Source organism: Trachypithecus francoisi, unplaced genomic scaffold (genome assembly GCF_009764315.1).
Source record: "Trachypithecus francoisi isolate TF-2019V2 unplaced genomic scaffold, Tfra_2.0 Lachesis_group3, whole genome shotgun sequence".
Lineage (NCBI taxonomy): Eukaryota > Metazoa > Chordata > Mammalia > Primates > Cercopithecidae > Trachypithecus > Trachypithecus francoisi.
This window is the reverse complement of record NW_022681468.1, coordinates 61856180-61864985: the sequence shown is the minus strand read 5'-3', so window position 1 is coordinate 61864985 and position 8806 is coordinate 61856180. Positions and strand designations below refer to the sequence as shown.

The 8806-nt window shown below is 39.2% G+C and overlaps 1 long non-coding RNA gene across 1 annotated transcript; it reads right to left on the bottom strand.

Annotated features, from left to right (window-relative positions):
• Window positions 1–1786: 1786 nt before the first annotated feature.
• Window positions 1787–8392, bottom strand: LOC117071220. The gene is made up of 3 exons (XR_004432195.1): window positions 8010–8392; window positions 7879–7884; window positions 1787–1798 (listed from the first exon to the last, which is right to left on the bottom strand). It is a non-coding gene; the product is annotated as an uncharacterized LOC117071220 (long non-coding RNA).
• Between the last annotated feature and the right edge of the window lie 414 nt (window positions 8393–8806).

The window sequence follows — 8806 nt, the reverse complement described above, 5'->3', positions numbered from 1 at the left end:
CTGCACCGGCAATTTGAGATTTTTCTAACTTTCTGAGGCAGGCTTTGGGCAGTATGAACTTTCCTCTTAACAGTGATTTTACTGCTCCCAAAGATTTTGCTGTGTTTTGTCTCTGTTTTTATCTATTTTAAATATTTTTATGTATTCCCAGGTTTATTATTTCCTCAAAAGTCATTCAGGAACAAATTGTTTAAATTTAATGTAACTGTGTAGTTTTCAGAGTTCTTCTCGGTATCGATTTCCATTTTATTTCCACCACCACTGTGGTGTGAAAATATGATTGGTATGATTTTTATTGTTTTTAAATTTACTAGGGTTTGCCTTGTGACCAAGCATGTGATCAATCTTGGAGCATGTTTCAAATGCAGATGAGAAGAATGTATATTCTTTGATAGGAGGAATATTCTGTGGATGTCTATTATATATAATTGGTTAAGTGTTGTGTAAAGTTCAAAACTTCTTTCTTAGCTTTCTGCCTTTATGATCTGTCCAATGCTCACAATGAGATGTTGAAGTTCTTTACTATTATTATGAGGCTTTCTAAGTATTTTGGTAGTTCCAGAGGTGCTTGTTTTAAGAATCTGAGTGCTTCAAATTTGGGTGCATATACATTTTGAATATAAGTCTTCTTGCTGAATTGAACCCTTTATCATTATGTAATGCCCTTCTGAGTCCTTTTGTACTGTTGTTGGTTTAAAGTCTCTTTTCTCAAATGTAAGATGGGCAACTCCTGATCTTTTTTATTTTCTGCTTTCACAATAGATCTTTGTCCAGCACTTTACTTTGAGTCTATGGGTTTTCTGTCACTATGTGTAAGATAGGTCTCTTGACAATTGTAAATGGACATGTCCTTTTTTTTCCCACTTGCTACTCTGTTCCTTTTAAGTAGGGTATTTAGACCTTTTATATTCAAAAGCAATATTAATATGTGAGGTTTTAAACCTATCATGAAGTTGTTAGCTGTTTCTTTTGTAGTTTCTATTGTATGGTTGCTTTAAAAATTCTGTGGACTATGTACTTGTGTGTTTTTGTGGTACTTGAACTCCCTTAAGAATCTCTTATAAAGCCTGGACTGCAAATTCCCTTAGTGTTTGTTTGTCTGGAAAACCTTTTATTTCTCCTTTGCTTATGAAGCTTATTTTGGTGAGATGACAAATTCTAGGTCAAAATTTCTTTTCTTTAAGAATGCTTAAAGGAGAAATAGGCCACCCATCTCTTGTGGTTTGAAAGGTTTCTGCTGAGAAGTCTGCTGTTAGTCTGATGGGGTTCCCTTTGTATGTAATCTGACCTCTTTCTCTAGCTGTCTTTAAGATTATTTTCTTTAGCATTGACCTTGGATAGTCTGGTGACTATATGCATTGGTGATATTAATTTTGAATAGTATCTCACAGCTGTTTTCTGGATTTCTTATATCTAGGTATCTACCTCTCTAGAAAGATCAGTGAAGTTTTCTTGGATTATTTCCTCAAATATGTTTTCCAGATTGTTTACTTTTTATACTTCTCTCTCAGGAATGTCAATAAGCTGTAGATTTGACCAATTTATGTAATCTTATATCTCTTAAAGACTTTATTTTTTAAGATTTTTTTTTAAATTTTTCTCTGACTGGGTTAGTTTAAGAGACGAGTCTTCAAGCTCTAAAATTATTTCTTCTGTTGGATCCAGTCTATTGAGAAAACTTTCCATTCTATTTTAAAGTTTCTTAAGTGAGTTTTTAAATTCTAGAAGCTCTAACTTGACTTCTTTTTACAATATTTATCCATTCCTTCATTTCCTGGATTTTTTTTTTAAGAAATTTCTTTGTGTTAATTTTCAACCTTGTCATGAATTTCATTGAACTTCCTTGCAATACTTGCTTTGAATTCTTTCTCTGTCATTTCTGAGTTTCCATTTTGGTTAGGGACCATTGCTGGAGAGCTAGTGTGTTCCTTTCATGATGTCACATATTCAGACTTTTTATGGTGCTAGAATTTTTGCTCTGGTTCCTTCTCATCTGGAGGTGCACACACTTCTAAATTTTTGAAAACAAAATTCTTTTGTGCGGGTAGAATTTTTTCTTTTTCTCTTTTTCCCTATAATACTTTGTGGGTTTTTTCTTGCTCTTGCTCTTTCCCTTTTCCTTCTTTCATATCTGATAGAGAATACCGGATAAAGTCTTTTGTCTTTGCTTCTATAGCCCTATCCACTTCTTTTGGTAGGTTTTATATTGGGCTGTGCAGTTCAACCAACAAGCCAGTAGATGGCACTTATAGGTAAGAGCCATCTGTAGCTCATGTGGCTGGGTATATCCTTGATATTCCTTTATGCACCAAAGCTCTTTGATGCTGACCTATGTAAATTACAGTGGTCTGAACTCTCTGCTAAGCACGGGAAGGGTGGGGACCATAATGGGTGGGGCTGGACCTAGTATGCCCACTTACAGGTCCCTGAAATGGCAGGTACAAGCATCAGCACCAAAGGATAATTAATGAGTGGCCACTATGCACTCAGAGGTGTGCCTAGGTTTGAAGCTGTGAAACCCTTTTAGCTCCAAGCTCTCTGCATGGGTATGGGGGCAACCTAAACTCCTAATCCAGGAGAGTGAGTACTCCAAAAACCTGGACATCTGCTTGGGCACATAGTAAAGAGGACTGTCCTGCACTAAGATTTCTTCACAGGAAGGTTTGGGCAGCTCAAATTGCTAATATACAGTAGCAGGTACTCCAAAGGCCTGGAAATCTGCCTTGATGTAGAATGGAGAGGTCCCCCTTGTACCAAGATCTCTGCACAGGATAACTAGGGGCACTGCTACAATTTAAGCACCACCTGGCAAGATTTCTAATGGTCTGTGATACAGGCAATGTTCAGGACCATGTCAACAAGCAGGTCAACCTGCTAGCATTGTGTCCTGGGCGACCAGGAAGGCTAAAACAGCAGTGCCAGTCAAAATACAGCTTAAAGACCCCAGCTAACAATACCCTATTAAACTGGAAGCAAGAAAGGTCCTAGCATCTGTACTTAAGAAATTGCTTGCCCATGAACTTCTAAAACCTTGTAATTCTCCCTGTAATGTAATACCCCCATGTAAAGTCTTCTGGCTAGTACCATTTGGTATGGGGTTTAAGGGCAATTAATGAGGCTGTGATCCTAATCCATCCATTAGTGACAGATCCACATACTCTTTTAACTTAAGTGCCAGGGAGCATAGAATAGTTCTCAGTCCAAAACTTGAAAGATGTTTTCTTTTCTATCCCTCTGGCCCTGAAATCTCAATACCTTTTTGCTTTTGAATGGGAAGATCCTAACAGCAAAGAAAACCACAATACACCTGGACAGTATTCCCTCCAGACTTTCAAAATAGTTCCCCCCACCTTTCCCACCTTTTTTTTTTTTTTTTTTGGCCTGAGTCTTAGAAAGATATCTGAGGGATCTACAATTGGAAAACAGGAGTACACTCCAGTATGCAGATAACCTTTTTGTGTGTAGCCCAACCTGGGAGGCATCTAATCAAGTTACTATAAAGATCTTGAATCTCCTCGCACACAGGGAATACAAATTGTCCAAAAGGTAGGCGCAAATCACCCTTCAATTGATTTAATATTTGGGGTATATTTTGATCCCTATGACCTGGCAAATATCCCCAGAATGGTGCAAGATATATATGGTTTAGGAGCCCCCAGTACTAAGCAACAGCTTCATTCCTTTTTGGGAATGGCCAGGTTTTGCAGAAGATGTGTTCCAAATTTGGGGTCATAGCAAAACCCCTTTATAAAGCAACAAGGGGGCCAGCAAATGAGTCAATGGTATGGGCCCTAGAAATGAGGGAAACTTTGCCAAGTTAAAACAGGCTCTTAACCAAGCTCCCACTCTTGGCATCCCAAATTTCATTAAGCCTTTTTCCTTGTATACAGCAGGAAAAAAAGGGCACAGCTGTGGGAGTACTAACCCAGAAATTGGGATCAGAACCCATACCAACCATCTACTTTTCAAAGAAATTGAACAGAGTGGCCTCAGGGAGGCCAAGCTGCCTGCAGGCAATAGCAGGTACTGCTATTTTAGTGGAGGAAGCCACTAAAATCACTCTGGGTCAACCACGGAAAGTGTTAACCCTACTTCAGGCAAGGTCAGTCCTGGAAATAAAAGGACATATCTGAATGATGGGAGAAAGGTTAACCAAATAACAGACTATGTTCCTAGGCAATCCAGAGGTTACCCTTAAAACATGTAACACCTTGAATCCAGCTTCATTGCTGCCCACAGGTCCAATGATTGGTCACTCCTGCAGGCAGGTCATCGCATACACATATGTCAGCTGACCTGATTGAAAAGATCACCCCCTCCCAAATTCAGAGGATAACTGGTTTACAGACAGCAATAGCTTTGTGTCCAATGGAGAATGCCTAAATGCCTGGCTGGATATGTGGTAGTAAATTACAACATCATCATTGAGACCCAACCACTACCCCAGGCACATCATCACAAAATGCTGAGATCATTGCTCTCCGTTGGGCCTTGATATTGGGAAAAGGGAAGAAGCTAAATATCTATACAAATTTCAAATACGCATTTCTCATGGCTCATACTCATGCTGCAGTTTGGAAAGTAAGGGGACTACTAACTAGCAAATGTTCCCTCATAAAGCATGGGTCTGAAATTCTACAGCTATTGGAAGCAATACAGTTGCCAGAGGCTATAGCCATGATCTATTGTAGATGGCATCAAAGGACTTAACCCCTATAGCACAAGGGAACAAAAAGGCTGATAAGGAAGCCAAAGCAGCAGCTTTCAGTGTGTAGTCTCAACAAATCTTAGGACTGCTTCCCTTCTTTGATTCCCTAATAGAACCTGAATACACATCACAGGAAAAAATAGTTAATAAAGGAGCAAACAGGTCAAAAACAAGGATTCTGATGACATATGGGATCAAAATTATATCTCCCTCAAACAGCTCAATGAAAAGTTACAAAAACCCTGCATAACTCTTACCATAAGGTGAGAGAGGCGACTCTGGCAACGGTAAACAGACCCTTTATTGGGCCTAACTTGGCTTTGGCAGTTAAGCAGGTCTCCCAAGTCTGCTCAGTGTGTGTATTCAACAATCCAGGAAGCAAAGTACCCCATCTAATAGAATCAGTTCAGAGAAGGGGAACCTACCCATGAGAAGACTGGCAACTGGACTTTACTCATGTGCCAGCTTGCAGAGGACACAAGATTTTGTAAGTACTAATTGACACCTTTACTGGCTGGGTTAAAGCTCAACCTACCAGAACAGAGAATGCTAATTAAGTTATGAAGGTTATCTTAAAGGAGATAATCCTTCAGTTTGGGTAACCCCAAAGCCTCCAGAATAATGGTCCATCTTAAGTCTCCCAGATGACTCAAGGGATTACTAAGGCAGGGACCTCAATCCTCTGGGAAAGCAGATAGGACTATTCACACTCTAAAATGGGTGTTAGCTAAGCTATGTCAGGAAACATCAGAGACTTAGGTCAGCTTACTGCCCATAGCCATCTTAAGCATCCGTAATCCCCCAAGAGCAAAAAGTAATAGGAGCCCCTATGAAAAGTTATATGAGAGGCCATTTTTAACTAATGATCTAATTACTGATCCAGAAATTGTCACTCTAATAGAATATCTAGTTAGCTTGGGACAGTTCTGGCAGAATTTGCAAGAGTTTGGAACTCAATGACTCCCCACACCGGGAAATAACAAGCAACCGAAGATCAGGCCAGGAGATAAGGTACTCGTTAAAATGTAGAAAGAGTGGTCACCTGCTCAACAACTACTACCCTAATGGAAGGGACTCTTTTCAGTGGTGCTGGCTATGCCTTCTACCTCAAAGTACTAGGATTAGATAGTTGGATCAATTTTTTCCAGGGTTAAGCCTGCAATAGCTGAAGCTTCACACCTGAAACCCAGAGCTCCTGCCAGCTGCTATGCCTGTGAATCTGTGGAAGACCTGGAGTACCTGTTTAAATGACAGTCAAAAGATAAGTAAATGCCTACCAACTCTCTTTGGTGTCTTTGTTGCATAGTTACTGTAAGCTGGATAATAATAGCTATTTTTGTATTTTTACAGCTTAATTGCCCTCTTCCGAATGGATGGAATCAGTTCCTTTGTGATAATTAAGCAAAATGTTTTCATTCATTTTTATAATGATCATTCCTGACAGTATAGGTATCCACTCCCTGAAGTTCCTGCTCAAATAACAAAATAACAGATAAGTATTTTGGGCTCTATAATGATTTGCCACAGTCTGCATATACTGGCAATTAATGAATGATGAGTACTTATTAAGAAATTTTTAAATTTAATACATGGACTGTCAGATACCACCAGTCCAGCCTTGGCAAAGAACTGTTTATACTGCCATCTAATCCCAGCCTGATCTTGGGCCCTTGAAAAAATGACCTATCACCTTAGCTACAAGGGGGGAACTCCCTTAAAATTGATGAACCTGGATGACTTGTATGATTTCAAAATTATGGAAATGACAAAGGTTACAAAACAAAAAGTAAGCCTTCTTCATTACTATCAAAGCAACATTTCTGGGGTTGCATCCCCTCAAAACCCATTTGGGGCCTAATATCAATGCACACAGAATTAAAATTCCAGGTGCTGCTTTGTATTAAAATAAGCCAAAATTTTGGTTAGGCCCTGGGAACCTTGAAAAGTCCTCAATACAACTAATCCCTGGAGATTAACCCCTCACATGATCATGTAAGCTATGCAGTCACCCAAACAACTTCATTAAGAAAACCTGTACAGTTTTTATAAAAATGACTCCTAGTAGAGGGCACTTTAAAGGACACACAAACTAAATACTGTCAAGGTAGACCCACTGGCTGTATTCACATTTTTCCTCGGGAAGATTGCACTAATCCTGAGATATCTAGTTGCCTTTTGGTTCCTCAGTACGAAAAAAACCTCTGGGTGGTTGCTGGTGAACACTAAGCTTAACTGCCTCCACTGGAAAAGCAATACTACTGGGGCAGCTCAGGATACTTCCCAAAATGTTTTCAGCCTTTAACCAGGGCTACCTTAGCAGGAACCTTAACAACTAGGGAAAGCAGAAACAACAAGCTAACCCATATGATCACCATAGAGAACAACTTTTGTCTAGAAAAACAAGGAGCCTTTTTCCTGAGTGGGACCAGTTCCTACTTATGTTTACCAGCCAGTTAGACAGGAACCTGTATTCTCATTTATTTAGCCCCTGAAATAAATATAGCTCCCAATAACCAGTCTCTTATCATACCTTTAACTACAACCATCAGACACAAATGAACCACATAAGGAATACTCCCTTTTGGTAGGGCTAGGAATAACAGCAGGTGTAGGAATGAGAGTTAGCAGGCTTGCAACTTCCCTATCTTATTAACAACGCTTGTCTAAGGATCATTCAGACAGCTTGGAAGACAATGCTCAAAGTATTAATATCATCATCTTACAAAATTAAGTAGATTTCTTGGCAGCAGTAGCTTTACAAAATAGAAGAGGAATGGATCTCCTAGCTGAAAACAAAACAAAACAAAAACAAACAAACAAAAAAAGAGTGGCTTATGTATTTTCCTAGAGGAAGATGCTGTTTTTATGTCAACCCATCAGGATTAGTAAGGGATGCAGCCCAAAAATTAGCTGACCAGGCCTCCAAAATGCAACAACGATTGTCTGAGTCATGGGGCTTCTGGACAAGGACACTAAATTGGGCTTCATGGTTCCTTCCCTTAGCTGGACCATTGCTAGTGAAAAAAAATCTATTAGTTTTTGGACCAAGTTTTTAAAATCTTTTAACCAGATTTATTTATTCTCATCTAAAGACCATTAAGCTCCAAATGATCACACAGCAGAGCTACCAGCCAGTTCCAGATAATTATGTCAGGCACAGCCATTCAGACATCACCCTGTCTTCACTAAAGAGAGCAGGCAACAGTTCCATAGTCTACAAGAGTGCTATGGTCCCCAGCTGGGGACGGCACCCCAATTAGCATGAAGCAGTTACAGAAGAAACACCATTAGGACAAATAACTAATATATGTGGGGCTTAAAACGTAGCTGATAGGTTGACAGGTGCAGCAAACCACCATGCAACATATATACCTATGTAACAAACCTGCACATTCTGCACATTTCCTAGAACTTAAAGTAAAATAAAAATAAATAAATAAATTTAAAAAAAGAAAGACCGTCAGTCTCTCTGCTTCCCATAAAGATTTACACGGATCATGTCTCTCAGGGGAAAATGAGGCAAGAGAATAGAATCTGCATACAGGGAGCCTAAAGCCAACCTATAGCTGACTTTTTGGAATTAAGCCAAATAGGAAAACATCAGCCGCTGATTGGCCATGAACTAAGTCTCTCCACTTCAGCCTCTGACTGGTCATGGGCCAAGTCTTCATTTGCACAGGATATAACCAATTAGAGGCCTCAAAAGGGTACCCACAGGTGTTACCAAATTCTTTTAGTCAATAAAACCCCAAGGGATACTATATTCAGGGCTCTTGAGCTGCTTGCTTGAGCCCACTCTCACTCTGTGGAGTATACTTCTGCCTCAATAAACATTTACTTTTGTTTTCTGTTGCTTTGTTTATGCATTTAGTTCAATTCTTTGTTAAATGCACTAAGAATCTGGACAACTCACAGTCAGGACTTCATATCTGGTAACAGTCTTAGTAAAATGATGATTAATATTAAGTGTCAACTTGATTGGATTGAAACACGCAGAATGATATCCGTTTCCTAAACAACCTTCCACAAGTTTTTCTGGTCAAGAGTTACCTTTCTGTTAGGTTATCAAAATTATTAAAATTGTTAATATATACTCAT